At 40.6% G+C, this 17478-nt stretch overlaps 1 protein-coding gene and 1 pseudogene across 1 annotated transcript in view; one reads left to right on the top strand and one right to left on the bottom strand.

Moving 5' to 3' along the window:
- Positions 1-17478, top strand: part of CX3CR1 (C-X3-C motif chemokine receptor 1) — a 110798-nt gene that overhangs the window by 19549 nt on the left and 73771 nt on the right. The window lies entirely within an intron of this gene.
- On the bottom strand, positions 3163-4349 carry LOC101035795 (putative elongation factor 1-alpha-like 3; annotated as a pseudogene).

Below are 17478 nucleotides of genomic sequence, written 5' to 3'. Positions count from 1 at the left end.
CTTTTTGGTAGAGAAGGTTTGCTGTGTTGGTGGGGGTACTCTTCTTTGTCCAGATGCTTAGACTCTCCAGAGCTGGCAGGCTGGAACAGCTGAGTTGAGTGAACTGCAGATATGGACACCATCCCTGCCCCCCACCAAACTCCCTCCCAAGGAGATATCAGGTCTTTATAAACCTTGCTGGAGTAACTGAAGGCTCCCCACAGAGAGGTCCCACTGCCCCACCCAGTGAGGAGGAATTGATGGGGGTCTGCTTAAAGAAGCAGTCCGGGCACAATCTGGCAAGGCAGATGTGCTGCCTTAGGGGGCTCCCTCCTTGTCCTGACCACCTACACTCTCCAGAGCCAACAGGCAGGAATGCTGAGTTGACTGCACTATGGAAAGTGGCCACCTCTTCCCCAGAAACTTCTTCCTGTCTCAGGCAGACTCAGCCTGTTGCCCCTGGCTGGCTGGAATTCTAAGCCAGTGTGTCTTAACTTGTGAGGTACTGTGGAAGTGGGGCCTGCAGAATGATACTGCTCGGCTTTCTGGATTTAGGCCCCTTCCTAGGGGAATGTATGAACAGATCTGCTGCCTCACCAGGGATTTCAGGGCTGGAGTATGTAAAAGTCTTGGGTCTCTGTGAGTTCCTGAGTGGCTGCTCTGCCAAGACTCCACACAGCTCTGTGTATAGGACTCAAGGCTCTAGTGGTGTGGGCTGATGAGGGCATCCCCCAATCTGTGGGTTGCAGAGATCTGTGGGAGAAGCATGGTTTCCTGGGCAGGGTTGCACGATCACTCACTACTTCCTTTGGCTGGGGGTGGGGGTTCTGTTGGTTTTGTGCTACTTCCTGGTGGGCCATTGCCCCTACCTGCTTTTCTTCATTCTCCTTGAGTCAAGTTGATTGTCTAGTCAGTCCCAATGTGAGAACCTGGATATTTCAGCTGAAGGTGCTGAATCCACTTGCTGCTTTCCTTAGTCTCTGTGAGTGCTGTGGACCACAGCTGCTCCTATTCGGGTATCACCACTCCAGGACAAACCACTGAGTAAGGGGCAGGGATGCTCACAGTAGAAACCACAAAGCAGCTCATGCTGCACAGCACCTCACTTACTATTTTACCAGAGAGACAGGTGAGGAGCAGATCCTGAGTGGGTTTCCCTTAATGCCTGTGGTCTCCTTCTAACTACCTGCAGGAATCCTTGGCTATCTATCATCTTAAATATTTTCCTTTTCTTCACACTAGAAACATTCAAATTATAGTTTTGCAGCTATTTTGAAATGTTCAATTGATTAATGTTAACTATAGTCACCTTGATGATCTATTGACTACCATGCCTTACATCTTCTCTCTAACTGTATATTTGTATCCATTAACTAACTTTTCTTCGTTCCCCCTGTACCTGTACCTTTCCCAGCCTCTGGTAACCACCGGTCAACTTTCTAGCTGCATAAAATCCACTTTTATAGCTCTCACATACGAGTGAGAACATGTGATATGTGTCTTTCTGTGCTTGGCTTCTTTTACTTAACATAATGACCTCCAGTTCCATCCATGTTGATGCAGATGAATCCTGATGATGCTGTTATCGTTGATATGGTTCCTGGCAAGACCACGTGTGTTGAGAGCTTCTCAGACTATCCACCTCTGGGTTGCTTTACTCTTTGTGGGATGAGACAGACAGTTGCTGTGGGTGTCATCAAAGCAGTGGACAAGAAGACTGCTGATACCTCTTTGATATGTTGATTTCCTTTCTTTTGGATATATATGCAACAGTGAAACTGCTGGATCATCTGGTAATGATTCTATTTTTTAGTGGGTTTTTTTTCATCTATTATTTCCATTCTTCTTTTTTTTCTCATTAAATTTTTTAATGGGTCTCAAAGTTCTGTGACAGATTTTTGGTCAAGTCGTTTCCCTTAAAAAGTAGTGATTTTAAAAACTAACAACTTACAACTGCCACACATGGAAAAGAAAACCAAAGTAGTCCACAAAACATTCTCCTTTCCTTCTGAAGGTTTTACAATGCATTCTTATCATTAACCAGCATTAGCAAATGACAGGATTTCATTTTTTTAAATAGCTGAATAATGATTCATTGTGTATATATACCAGTTCTCTTTATTGATTCATCCACTGAGGGACACTTAGATCAATTCCATATTTTGGCTATTGTGAAGAGCACCATAATAAACATGGGAATGCAGATACCTCTTTGATGTGGTGATTTCCTTTCCTTTAGATATATACCCAGTAGTGAACAATAGTGAAATTGCTGGATCATTTGGTAGTTCTATATTTTAGCGTTGTTTTTTTTTTCTTTTTTTTCCCGAGATGGAGTCTTGCTCTGTCGCCCAGACTGGAGTGTGCAATGGTACCATCTCGGCTCACTGCAACCTCTACCTCCCAGGTTCGTTATTCTCATGCTTCAGCCTCCTGAGCAGCTGGGATTACAGGTACCTGCCACCATGCCCGGCTAATTTTTTTGTATTTTTTGTAGAGACGGAGTTTCACCATGTTGGCCAGGCTGGTCTCAAACTCCTGACCTCAGGTGATCCACCAGTCTCAGCCTCCCAAAGTGCTGGGATTACAGGTGTGAGCCACTGCACTAGGCCTATTTTTTAGCTTTTTGAGGAAACTCCACACCATTTTCCATAATGGCTGTACTAATTTATCTTCCCATCAACAGTGTATGAGGGTTCCTCTTTCTCCTCATCCATGCCAATATCTGTTATTTCCTTTCTTTTTTTTTCTTATTAAACTTGTTAATGGGTCTCAAAGTTCTGTGACAGATTTTTGTCAAGTTGTTTCCACTAAGAAGTACTGATTTTGGCCGGTCGTGGTGGCTCATGCCTGTAATCTCAGCACTGTGGGAGGCCGAGGCGGGTGGATCACCTGAGGCCAGGAGTTCAAGACCGGCCTGGCCAACATGGTGAAACCCTGTCTTTATAAAAAAAACAAAAGAAGTACTGTTTTTAAAAACTAGTAACTTAAAACTGCCACATGCGTAAAAGAAAACCAAAGTAGTCCACAAAACATTCTCCTTTCCTTCTGAAGGTTTTACAATGCATTGTTATCATTAACCAGTCTTTACTACTAAACCTAAATGGTCAATTGAAACTAACAGTTCTGAGATGTTCTTCTACCACTGATTAAGACTGGGGTGACAGGTATTAGGCATAATATTCATTTAGCCTTCTAAGCTTTCTGGGCAGACTTGATGACCTTGCCAGCTCCAGCAGCTTTCTTGTCCACTGCTTTGATGACACCCACAGCAACTGTCTTCTGTCACGAACAGCAAAGCCACACAGAGGTGTATAGTCAAGAAGCTCTCAACACACGTGAGCTTACCAGGAACCATATCCACAATGGCAGCATCACCATATTTCAAGAATTTAGGGCCATCTTCCAGCTTTTTACCAGAATGGCAATCAATCTTTTCCTTCTGCTCAGCAAACTTGCATGCAATGTGAGCCATGTAGCAATCCAGTACAGGGGCATAGCCAGCACTGATTTGGCCTGGATGGCTCCAGATAATCAACTGAGCAGTGAAGCCAGCTGCTTCCATTGGTAGGTCGTTCTTGCTGTCACCAGCAACGTTGCCACAACGAACATCCTTGACAGACACATTCTTGACATTGAAGCCCACATTGTCCCCAGGAAGAGCTTCACTCAAAGCTTCATGGTGCATTTCAGCAGATTTTACTTCTGTTGTAATGTTGACTGGAGCAAAGGTGACCACCATACCAGGTTTGAAAACACCAGTCTCCACTCAGCCAACAGGAACAGTACCGATACCACCAATTCTGTAGACATCCTGGAGAGGCAGGCGCCAGGGCTTGTCAAATGGACAAGTGGGTGATAGGATGCAGTCCAGAGCCCCAAGCAGTGGGTTCCACGGGTGTTGCCATCCTTATGGGTGACTTTCCACCCTTTGAACCAAGGCATGTAGCACTTAGCTCCACCATGTTGTCATCATTGCAACCAGAAATGAAAACAAATGCTACTGTGTTGGAATTGTAGCCAGTTTTCTTAATTAAGTGCTGACTTGCTTAACAATTTTCTCGTATCTCTTCTGGCTGTTGGGTGGCTCAATGGAATCCATTCTGTTAACACCAGCAATTAGTTGTTTCACACCCAGTGTGTAAGCCAGAAGGGTATGCTCTCAGGTCTGCCCATTCTTGGAGATACCAGCTTCAAATTCACCAACATCAGCAGCGACAATCAGGACAGTGCAGTCAGCCTGAGATGTCCCTGTAATCATGTTTTTGATGAAGTCTTTGTGTCCTGGGGCATCAATGATAGTCATGTAGTACTTGCTGGTCTCATATTTCCACAAGGAGATATCAATGGTGATACCATGTTCACGCTTGGCTTTCAGTTTTCCAAGACCCAGGCATACTTGGAGGAGCCCTATCCCATGTCAGCAGCTTCCTTCTCAAAATTTTCAATGGTTCTTTTGTTGATGCCCCCGCATTTGTAGATCAGATGGCCAGTAGTGGCGGACTTGCCCAAATCTGCATGTCCAATGACAACAATATTGATGAATCTTTTCCTTTCCATTTTGGCTTTTAGAGGTAGTTTTCATGACACCTATGTTCTGGCAGCAAACCCATTGTGAAAAAGCTCCTTTTTGATAAAAGCCGTTTTAACTGTGGTGAGGTAATATCTCATTGTACGTTTTTTGTCTGTTCTGTCTTTCTTCTCTCTCTCTTTCTTTTTTCCTTCCTTCCTTTATTTCCTTTATTTTCTTTCTTTCTTCCTTATCTTTCTTGGCTTGCTTTGCTGCTGAGGCTGGAGTACAGTGGCATGATCTCAGCTTACTACAACCTCTGTCTCCTGGGTTCAAGCGATTCTCCTGCCTCCACCTCCCAAATAACTGGGATTACAGGTGCATGCCACTACGTCTGGGTATTTTTTGTATTTTTAGTAGAGAGGGTTTTTTTCCCCATATTGGCCACGCTGATCTTGAACTCCTGACATCAAATGATCTGCCCACCTCAGCTTCCCAAAGTGCTGGGATTACAGGTATGAGCCACTGTGCCTGGCCTCATTGTAGTTTTGATGTGCATATCTCTTATGACTAGTTATGCTCAGCATTTTAAAAATATACTTCTTGGGATCAGGCGCGGTGGCTCAAGCCTGTAATCCCAGCACTTTGGGAGGCCAAGGTGGGTGGATCACGAGGTCAAGAGATCGATACCATCCTGGTCAACATGGTGAAACCCCATCTCTACTAAAAATACAAAAAATTAGCTGGGCATGGTGGCACGTGCCTGTAATCCCAGCTACTCAAGAGGCTGAGAAAGGAGAATCGCTTGAACCCAGGAGGCGGAGGTTGCGGTGAGCCATTGCACTCCAGCCTGGTTAACAAGAGGGAAACTCCATCTAAAAAAAAAAAAAAAAAAAAAAAAAAAAAAAAAAATATATATATATATATATATATATATATATATATATATATATACTTCTTGGCCATTTGTATGTTTTCTTTTGAGAAATGTCTATTCAGATCTTTCACTTTTCTCCCCTTTTTTTGAGAGATGTGGTCTCATTCTGTAGCCCATGCTGGAGTGCAGTGGCATGATCATAGCTCACCGTAACCTTGAAATCCTGGGCATAAATGATCCCTCTGCTTCAGACTCCCAAAATGCAAGGATTATTGCCCATTTTAATATGTAATTATTTGCTTTTTTCCTATTGTTTGAGCTCCTTATATATGCTGGTTATGAATTCTTTGTCTGAGGAGTAGTTCACATATATTTCCTCCCATTCTCTGGGTTGTCACTTCAGTTTGTTGATTGTTTTCTTTGCTGTGCAGAAACTTTTTAGTTTAATATAGTTCCAATTATCTCTTTTTGGTTTTGTGGCCAGTGCTTTTGAGGTCTTAGCTATAAAATCTTTGCCTACACAAATGTCCTTAAGTGTTGCTCCTATGTTTCCCTCTAGTGGCTCCATAATTTCAGGCCTTATATTTAAGTCTTTAATCTAGATGGAGTTGATTACAGTATATAGTGAGAGACAGGGATCTAGTTTCACTGTTCTGCACATTCAGTTTTCCTAGTACCATTTATTGAAGAGGCTCTCCTTCTCCTATTGGATGTTCTTGGTGCCTTTGTCAAAAATGAGTTGGCTGTCAATGTGTGGATTTATATCTGGGTTCTCTATTCTTTTCCATTGGTCTGTGTTTTTATGCCAATACCATGCTGATATAGCGTTGTCATATATATATATATATATATATATATATATATATATATTTTTTTTTTTTTTTTTTTTTTTTTTTGAGACGGAGTTTCGCTCTTATTACCCAGGTTGGAGTGCAATGGTGCGATCTCGGCTCACTGCAACCTCCGCCTCCTGGGTTCAGGCAATTCTCCTGCCTCAGTCTCCTGAGTAGCTGGGACTACAGGCACGCGCCACCATGCCCAGCTAATTTTTGTATTTTTAGTAGAGACGGGGTTTCACCATGTCGACCAGGATGGTCTCGATCTCTTGACCTCATGATCCACCCGCCTCGGCCTCCCAAAGTGCTGGGATTACAGGCTTGAGCCACCGCGCCCGGCGCGTTGTCCTATATTTTAAAGTCAGATAGTGTGATGCCTTCAGCTTCATTCTTTTTGCTCAGGATTGCTTTGGCTATTCAGCATTTTTTGTGGTTCCATACAAATTTTCGCAATTTTTTTTCCTATTTCTGAAAAAAAAAAAAAAAAAAAAAAAAAAATCACTGATATTTTGATATCGACAGCATTAAATTGAATCTATAAATCATTTTGGGTAGTATTGTCATTTTAACAATAATAATTCTTCCTCCAATTCCTGAGCATGGAATATCCTTTTTTTGTGTGTCTTCTTCAATTTCTTTCATCAGCATTTTGTAATTTTTTATATAGAAGAAAATTCACAGAATCAATGCTACCCCTATCAAAATACCAGTGATATTCTTCACAGAAATGGGAAAAACAATGCTAAAATTTGTGTGAGACCACAAAAGATGCCAAATCAACAAAACAATCCTGAGCAAAAATTTTCTTTCAATCTTTTGGTTAAATTGATTTATAAGTATTTTTTATTCCTTGTAGCTATTATAAATGGGATTGCTCTCTTGTTGTTGTTGTTGTTTTTAGATTGTTTGCCGTTGCCATATGTAAATGCTATAATGATGGTGAGGTAAATTCAGCAAGAGAATATAACAATTATAACTATCTATGCACCCAACACTGGAGCACCTATGTATGTAAAGCAAATATTAATAGATCTAAAAGGAGAGATAGGCTGCAATACAGTAATTGTAGGGACTTCAGCACCCCAACGCATATTGCATGTTGACTTTGTATCTTGCAACTTTACTGAATTCATGTATTCTAACAATGTTTGGAGTCTTTGTGTTTTTCTAAATATAAGATCATGCCCTCTGAGTACAAGGCTAATTTGATTTCTCCCTTTCCAATTTGGATGCCTTTTATTTCTCTCTCTTTCCTGATTGCTCTGGGCAGGACTTCAAGTATTGTGTTGAATAAAAGTGGTAAAAGCGGGCATCCTTGTCCTGTTCCGGATTTTAAAGAACAGGCTTTCAGTTTTTCCTGTTCAGTACAATGTTGGCTGTGGACTTGTCATATACGGTCGTCTTCTTTAGTTTCAGGTATGTTCCTTCTATACCCAGTTTGTTGAGAGTCTTTATCATAAAGGGTGTTGAATTCTAGCAAATGCTTTTTCAGCATCTATTGAAATGATCATATTATTTTTGTTCTTGGTTTTGTAAATTTGGTGTATCACATTTATTTATTTATTTGCATACATTGAAACATTCTTGCATCCTTGGAATAAATACCACTTAATCCTGGTGAATAATCTTTTTAATGTGTTGTTGAATTCAGTTTGCTAGTATTTTATATATTTATTTATTTTGTGAGACAGAGTCTCACTCTGGCACCTAGGCTGGAGTGCAGTGGCATGATCTTGGCTCACTGCACTAAACCAGTCCAAACCAGGACAGGTTCATCCTAGGATCGAGGGACAATCAAAACCTAACTACAGGATAATTAATCAATGATGGTTTTGAAGAAAGATCTTGATCAAAAGATGAAATGTGAAAGTTGTCAGAATCAAAATGCAGTTGCTTAGAAAAGGGTTAGAAAAAACAACCCTGACAAACAGAGCCAGGGAAGTCTATAAAGGGAGGGTCTCATGCATAAATGCCTGCTAATAACTATCACAAAAGATTGTGCAAAAGCCACAAGCTTGTACCAAGGCCAACACAACTTCACACAAAAAACTGCCTTTGAGTATATCTGCCCAGCAACTTCCTGTTTAACCTGAAACTAGCATCACCTTGTTATTGGTTATTGTAGCCAAGGATAATTATCTCAAAACAATTCTGTAATCCTCCTCATATTTCCTTTAAAAACCTTTGTCTTTCTTTACCCCCCTGAAGATGCACATGCACATAGTTTACTATGGCACATGTATTTCTATTGCAATGCTCCATTCCTGAATAAATATCTTCTTTTAGAGAGCCTCTCTGTTTATTATTTGAGAGCATAAAAGTGTTAATACCTATATAATTAAAGTTCAAGTGGAGAGAGAGAGAGAGAGAGATTGAGAGAGAGAGAGAATAGAAAGGAAGAATTATTTGAATAAATAATGGAGATCTCTCAGAGTTAAAGAAAAGCCAGAGTTTCTGAAATGTCATATGAAATGCAAGTAATGAGAGGAGTCAGGTAATGTGAGGAGGAATGGTGGACAGGAAAGCTGGACAGGAATATAAAATCCTTTTATAGGGTTTTATATTCCATGTTGAAGAGTTTTTATGTTTGTTTTTGTTTCTAGAGGAGGATTGCATATTTTTTTCTCTTGTTTTTGACTTTCAGCACTTTTACTATGACTTTTCTGTTTGTGTCCTACTTATGTTAAGATTTCTGGGTTTATAGGTTATTGGATATAAATTTGGGAAGTTTCCAGCCATTATATCTTCATTTTTTTCTTCTTCCTCTCTTCCACCCTTGTACTCCTATTACATATATGTTGGCAAACTTAATGCTATCCCGTGTTTCTCTGAGATTCTGTTCATTTATCTTCCTTCTTTTTTCTATTTTTTGGCTTGCATGATATTTATCAATCTACCTTCAAGTTTGCAAATTCTTTCTTCTGTCAATTCAAATATATTATTGAGTCCTGATAGTGAATTTTTGTTACCGTATTTTCAAACTCCAGAATTTTCATTTTGTTGTTTTCAAAATAATTTCTTTTTATTGAATCTTTACTTGATGCAAAATTGTCATCATGCTTTTTTTCTTTAATCATGTTTTCCTTCAGTTCTGTGAACATATTTATAATAGTTACTTCGAATGGTTCTGAATTTAGATCTGACATCTGGTTGCTCTCATAGGCCATTTACGTTGCCTGTTTTTGTTTTTTAATGTGGCGTATGATCACACCTTACTGTTTATTTGTATACCTTGTTATTTTTTGTTGGAAATTTTACCTCTCAGATTATGTATTATGTGAATTCTGGGTACCAGTTTCTCCACCCCCAGGAGCTTGCTATTGTTATTTGTTTAGCTGTTTATTTGCTCTCTGGATTATATTAGTAAAGTTTAAACACTCTCCCCTAATCCCCGCAGTATTAATGAAGTCTCTGATGTTGCTCCTCAGAAAGACACAGTTTTGGGTACACCTACAGTTATCCTCAGTGACAGCGGTATTGGTAAAGGTCATTTTCCTTTCTCTGACCACACCTAGATGTTAATCTTCACTAATTGCCTGCTAATTGCTCTTCTGTTTTCAACAATACCCTAGGGCATAAATTGCTTTACTGTCTAAGCCAATGAATAGTTTCTGAGGTCAGTGTTTGATGTTTATTCTCCTCCCTGAAAAGCTCCTGTCAGCTGCCTTTTTTCCTGCCTCTTTCTGAAACAGCCTCGTTGTCTGGGATAACACCTGATGTTCTTTGTCTCACAGTCATGGAGCTCAAGAACACAGACACACACAGTGTGAGGTTAGAGCGGAAATTTAATAGGCAAAAGGAAAAGAACAGCTCTTTGCTACAGTTAGGGGTTGCATATGGGTTGCCATACTGCAGTAAAATGTAAGGGGTTTTATAAATGAGCTAGTGAGGAGCGGGTATCTTATCTATTTAGGGCATGAAAGAGTGGTTAGGATCAGGTGTGCCATCTGCATAGAGCAGAATCTCTGGCAACCCCCATGCCACTCTTTTATCATGCAGGTGGGTTCTTAGCTTGGGCTACTCCATGCTGCTTGTCTCCTTCCCACTGTGCATGTGTTAAAGAGGAGGGGGAGTTTCTATGCCTGGTCCTAGGTACCTCCTTGCAGCTGCAGGCATCCCCCAACCCCCATGCAAACTTCCAGCTTTCTTATCTTAGTGTGCTCCCTAAAAAGGGAAAGGAATGTGCTCACTAAGGCCACTATTTTTATTGGGACTCATCATATGTATGTGAAGTTTGGTGATTACCCAGAAAGCACTCTCTCTGTGCTAGAGTTGATTATCTAGGTTTTACAGCCTGATCTTCCAGACTCCAGCTGCATGACTCCTAAACCATAATTTCTAATCTTGTGGGTAATTTGTTAGTCCTACAAAGGCAGTCTAGTCCATAGGCAAGAAAGAGTTCTGTTTTCAGAAAGGACTGTTATCATCTTTGTTTTACACTGCAAGCTATAAACTAACCTTCTCCCAAAATTAATTCAGCCTATGCCCAGGAAGGAACAAGGACAGCTTCAAGGTTAAAAGCAAGATAAAGTCAGTTAGGTTAGATCTCTTTCACTGTCTCAGTCATAATTTTGCAAAGGTGGTTTCAAAAGTTGTGGAGAGGAAATCTGTATTTTTTTTAGCTGTAGCAGTCGAGTGGAGTCTCCACCATACTGAGCTGGGGTGGCGGGGTCTCAACTGCCATAGACTTTTGCTTTCTTTCATCAGATTTTCGCAGGTTTTTTTGAATAGATGTTTCTTCATTTGTTCTTTGTAATTGGAACCATTTCCAGAGACTTTAAATGACTACTTTTCTTTGCCATTTTCATCAGTTTCATTGGGAAGCAGATCAGCAAAGCTCCTTATGGTGTCATGAAAGAAGTCAATCTTTTTCTTGTGATGTTTTGCAAATTACACTTCCCTAGCCTAAGAAGTCACTTCTTTATGCAATATCTAATGGGATCAAATTTCAGTTCAAGACTGCAGCATCTAAAAACATGCTTGGGCATTAGTTTTCATGGAATGACTAAGCCATTGACTCTGTAAGGATGCTATTGAATAAAAATAACAAAATAAACTTTTTAATGAGATCTTCTTACAAGTGACTTAAACAATAGTTGTATAAAACTTTTAAAATTGTGAAATATGCACACATTCAGAAAAACACACAAAATAACAGTATATTTCCCAGGTAACACCTGTGTAGCCACTACACAGATCAAGAAACATAATATTGCCAGCATCCCAGAAGCCCCCAGTTCCCTGTTTGAGCTACTACCTCATTCTTTCCCTGCCCCACCTACTCCCACCCCAATACCCAGTGTCCTGACTTCTGTAGTGATCTCATCCTTGCTTTTCTTTATAGTTCATCACCTCCTAAGCATATATTTTTAAGCATTATAGTTTAGTTGCCTACTTTTTAAACTTCATATAAATGAAATTATATAATGTGTTTCTTTTTGTGTCTGCCTTCTTATGGTAAATATCTTATTTGTCAGATGTGTTCATGACTTTTTGTGTAGGTACAATTGTTTATTTTTTATTTTATTTATTTATTATTTATTTTTCGAGACGGAGTCTTGCTCTGTCACCCAGGCTGGAGTGCAGGTGTGTCATCTCAACTCACTGCAGCCTTCGCTTCCTGGGTTCAAGCAATTCTCCTACCTCAGCCTCCCGAGTAGCTGGGATTACAGGTACATGCACCACTATGCTTGGCTAATTTTTGTATTTTTAGTAGAGACGGGGGTTTCACCATGTTGGCTAGGATGGTCTTGATCTCTTGACCTCATGATCCACCCACCTCGGCCTCCCAAAGTGCTGGGATTACAGGTGTGAGCCACCGAGCCCAGCAAATTCTGAAATGTTTTATGTCACCATTATTCTTGAAGAGTATCTTCACTGGATGTGAAATTCTAATTTGGCAGTAATTTTCTTTTTGTTCTTTAAAGGTATTATTCCTTTCTTACTGGCTTTTACTATTTTTATTGAGAAGTCTGATTCACTTTAATTGCTGCTTGTTTGAAGACTGTGTCTTTTTAAAATCTGAATTTAAAATTTTACTTTCTTAATCTGAAAAACATTTGTTTTCCACCAGTTTTTGGTATGCCTATTGTTGGGCTTTTAAAATTCTGCTTGGGATTGTAAAACTTCTTGAATTTGTCTCTTGATGTCTTTCCTCAGTGTGGGAACATTCTCAGTCGTTATATTTCCTAATATTGATTCTGCTTCGTTCTTTCTTCTCCTTTTGAAGCTCTTGAAGACATATGTTAGACTCTATCATCTTATGCTATATGCCTCTTACCTTCTCTATTGTATTTTTATTTTTCTTCTTTTGTCCCTCCATGCTTTATTCATGATCTTTTCTTCTTGCCTGTCATCCAGTTCACTAATTGTCTGGCTATGCCCACTCTGTGGAAAATCTCATCCAGAGAGTTGTTAATTTTAATCATTTTATTTTTTAGTTTGAGATTTTTCTATTTAGTGCCCTTCAAATATGTGCTTTTAAAAAATTATGATTTCCAGTTCTCTGCCAAAATTATCAAGATTTTCCTTTTTCTTTTCTTTTTTGGGGGGAGAAGGGGGTTGAAGTCTTGCCCTGTCTCCCAGGCTGGAGTGCAGTGGTGCAATCTTGGCTCACTGTAGCCTCCACCTTTTGGATTCAAGTGATTCTCCTGTCTCAGCCTCCTGAGTAGCTGGGATTACAGGCGCACGACACCATGCCCGGTTAATTTTTAAATTTTTAGTTGAGATGGGGTTTCACTGTATTGGCCAGGCTGGTCTGAAACTCCTGATGTCAGGTGATCCTCTGCCTTGGCCTCCCAAAGGGCTGGGATTACAGGAGTGAGCCACTGCACCTGGCCAAGTTTTTTCTTTATCTAGGTAAACATAGAAAGCATAGTTACTTATTTTGTTTTGTTTTTGGGTTTTTTTTTTTTGTTTGTTGGTTGGTTTTTGAGATAAGAGCTTGCTATGTTGCCTCGGCTAGAGTGTGATGAGTGGCTATTCACAGGTGAGATCCAACTACTGAGCATGAGAACTTTGACCTCCTTCATTTCCCACTTGGGCCAGTTCATTCCTCCTTAGCATAGTTTTTAAATTTTAATTTTGCCCACCCGTATCTGTCGCTCCTGTAGTTCTGCCCCTATTGTTTTTTGCTTCTAGTCTTTCTTGTTTATGGTGTCCTGTCTCTTCATGTGCCTGGCTATTTTTATCGTGTGCCAAAAACACAATAGAAATTTTCAAAAATAATTAGAAAACTGTAGTAATGATTGAGGTATAGAATGGTATTATCTTCCTCTAGAGGGGATTAATGTTTGATTCTGTCTGGTTCCTGGGCGAATGATAGCAACCTGAGATGGCCTCAAATCCATTTCTAAGGATTGAGAAAACTGGAAGTTAGGTGCCAGTTCCTCCAAAAGCTGCCCTATTTCTGATTTACACTAATCTTAAGGTTTAGCTCTAAGGGTCGCAACCTAAGACAGAAGTGATTTGCCAGCATCCACTTTTGGAAAGTACTGAGGGCCAACTTTAATCTCCTACCCCTGTGAGTCAGTCAAAAATCCTACTGAGACTCTCAGGCTTGCAGAAGCTTTATCTGAAATTGGCAATATCTTCAGGGGAAAAACAGACCCAAATACTGGATTTATGTCTTTTCCAAGATCTCATAATTATCCATTAACTTTCAAGTAATTGGATACACATGTATTTTAAGTGTTTGTCTAGCTTTTTCTCTTTCCACAATAGAAAGGCTAGTCTGACATGCTTCATTTGGTACTACCAAGATTAAAAGACGTTGGTTAAGGGTATTATCTTATGGACCCTGCCAGCTGGGATGAGTAGGTCTCACCCACTCCACCATCTCAATCTTCCTAAGCCTTTGGATCCCTTCCTCTGCATTAAACCAAGGGAGATCAGGCATTTCCAGCTTGCTCACAGTGACCCATCTTCTAATCCATGTTTTAGCTAACCAAGCAAATAAACTGTTAGAAGTTTTTAAACTCCCTGGGCCCAAGTCAATAAAGTCGGGCTGATCCAACTCTGTATTCTTTCCACAATTGTTCTACACCCTTGATTTCCATTTCCATGCCTGTTCTCCAGATTGCTGTTTATATAAATTAGAAAACTCAAGCAGTTCTTTTTGAGTGTAGTGCACCTCCTGATGGGTCACACTCTCAACCTCACCTCTAGGGGCCCGCCAAGACTTCAGTCTAGTTATAGGTCTAGGGTGTGGGGATGGTTCCTGAGGAGAACCAACATTATTTTTCCTGGCAACTGTCTCAAAGGAGGCCATCACTGTTGCCTCAGGCAGCTCACGGTTCATCTCCTTAGACAAAGGTGGAAAGGCTCATGGCGGCTTGGGTCAAGGAAGGGATGTTGCTGCTACTAGGGATGGGGAAGCTGTGTCTTCTGGCAAAACGGGTTCATCAGAGTTTACAAACTCAGTGTCTCCAGCTTTATCAGTGGCCTCCCACATGTCCCATTCTAAGTTGCAGGGTCCCATTCTTTTCCAGTTAATGCCCTCACTTTAACAGTAGACGCCTGGCGAGGCTGTGCATGTACCTTTCACTGCAGGTCAGCCACTCACATGATAAGAGCTTGTGTCTGCTTTTCCACAATTTCAGCACTTTCTCTGCAGGAGATATGACTATCACTCAGGGCAATCTTAGCAGATTCGAGGCTCAGTATCTGCTTCTGAAGCTGGGAGACAGAATTCCTGAATTCATCATTTTCTTTCATCACTTTGCTCACTGAACTTAGGAGCAACCAACCAGCTTCATTATGTTCCTTGGTTCTCCACATATGGTCAAAGATGTTATATATAGAGTCACTAAACTCCTTGCCTCTTATGAGTAACGAATTCCAAGTGTCAAATACATTTATTTTTGCATAACTCTTTAAACAATTCACACCAAGGACTATCAGTGTTCTCCGTACTATAGAAGTAGAGTCCTTAGCATTTTGGGGGTCTAATCATATTAAGCAATCAACTCTAGAAACTCCCAAACCACCGGGCATGGTGGCTCAAGCCTGTAATCCCAGCACTTTGGGAGGCCGAGGCGGGTGGATCATGAAGTCAAGAGATCGAGACCATCCTGGTCAAAATGGTGAAACCCCGTCTCTACCAAAAATACAAAAAATTAGCTGGGCATGGTGGCACGTGCCTGTAATCCCAGCTACTCAGGAGGCTGAGGCAGGAGAATTGCCTGAACCCAGGAGGCGGAGGTTGTGGTGAGCCGAGATCGCGCCATTGCACTCCAGCCTGGGTAACAAGAGCGAAACTCTGTCTCAAAAAAAAAAAAAAAGAAAAGAAAAGAAACCCCCAAATTAATGCAAGAACTCTATCCTTAATATTCTGTTCCTCTAGAACCACTCCTAGTACCAAAATTTGTATTACTTAGGGTTTTCTAGAGGGACAGAACTAATGAAATATATATACATACATATATATATATATATATATATATATATATATATATATACACACACACACACACACACACACAGACACACACATATATGGAATTTATTAAGTATTAACTCACATAATCACAAAGTCACATAATAGGCCTTCTGCAAGCTGAGGAGCAAGGAGAGCCAGTCTGAGTTCCAAAACTGAAGAACCTGGAGTCCAATATTCGAGGGCAGGAAGCATCCAGCATGGAAGAAAAAGGTAGGCTGGGAGTCCAGGCCAGTCTCTCTTTTCACTTTCTTCTACCTGTCTTTTATTCTTGCCGTGCTAGTTAGATGGTACCCACCCAGGTTAAGGGTGGGTCTGCTTTTCCCAGCCCACTGACTCAAATGTTAATCTCCTTTGGCAATACCCTCATAGACACATCCAGGATCAATAGTTTGTATCCTTCAATCCAATCAAGTTGACAGTATTAACAATCACAGTAGTTTTATAAATTTTATTTTATTTATTTTTTTGAGACAGAGTCTCGTTCTGTTGCCCAGGCTGGAGAACAGGGGCATTATCTCTGCTCACTGCAACCTCTGCCTCCTGGGTTCAAGTGATTCTCCTGCCTCAGCTCTCAAGTAGCCGGGACTGCAGGCACAAGCCACCACACCTGGCTAATTTTTGTATTTGTATTTGTATTTTTTCAAGAGAATTAAATCGTTTATTGATTACACATGATAATGGATGATACACAAGCTTCATTCCCATCTATAATTTTATCTGGTACCATTATTCAATTTAGATACATTGTATAGGATTGCATTTTTATAACCAATAATTCCATGATTTTGCTTGGGTAATCCCTTTTAATGGTGAACTTCAGGTCACAACAGTAACTATCAGTTCAACCACACCAAGGTTTCTAAAGACAATGGCTTCTTCACCCAAGCAGGTTGTATATAAATTCCAAAAAGAACCTGGCAACACCCTGAAGGAATTCTAACTTCACACTGTTGAGGAAATTTACCAAGATGGCTTCAGAGTAGACTAACTTTACTCAGCACATTTTTAAAAAAAGATATTTATTCAGTTATCACGATCAGACTATTACATTTAGCAATCAACAGCATGGGTGCCAAAAAAAAAAAAACATTTGTTGGAATGCTTTACACTTTCCACAGGACAGAAACTAAAATGACCTGTTATACAATTAGTCACAAATATAGTCCTCAAGTTTTTTGCCCATATACATAAGTATTTGTCTAAAACATGTCTTCTTGTCTAAAACATGAAGCAGCTAGGCCCCACCACCACTGTGCTTGGCTGAGTTCACAAATCTGTTGTAACCTGTAGCTTCCCTGTCACTTCTCTGGCTCTCCTCTCCTGCTAAGCTTTGTTTCCTAAATGAAATCTTCTGGCACTACCATAGCTACTGCTGCTACTGGAACTGCCATAGCTGCCTTGGTTTTGTGGTTGGGCAAAGTATTGGCCTCCACCACCGCAGGGGCCAGAGCTTCTGCCTCCAAAGTTTCCTCCCTGCATGGTCCAAAATTTGAAGACTGATTGTTATAATTGCCAAAAACATTGTAGCTTCCACCACCTCCAAAATTTCTTCCATCATTACCAAGTCCATTATAGCCATCCCCACAGCCACCATATCCACAATCACCACAGCTGCCACCAAAGCCACCATGACCACTGAAAGTTTCTCCATGACCAAAGTTGTCATTCCCATCAAAACCACCTCCACGACCGCCATCAAAGTTTCTAGAACCACTTGGACCTCTTTGGCTGATGAAGCACTCGCCATCTCCTGCTTTGACAGGGCTTTCCTAACTTCACAGCTGTGGTCATTCACAGTATGGTATTTCTGAGTGGCAATCTTATCCACAGAGTCATG

Source organism: Saimiri boliviensis, chromosome 9 (genome assembly GCF_048565385.1).
Source record: "Saimiri boliviensis isolate mSaiBol1 chromosome 9, mSaiBol1.pri, whole genome shotgun sequence".
NCBI lineage: Eukaryota > Metazoa > Chordata > Mammalia > Primates > Cebidae > Saimiri > Saimiri boliviensis.
This window is presented reverse-complemented; position numbering and strand designations above follow the sequence as displayed.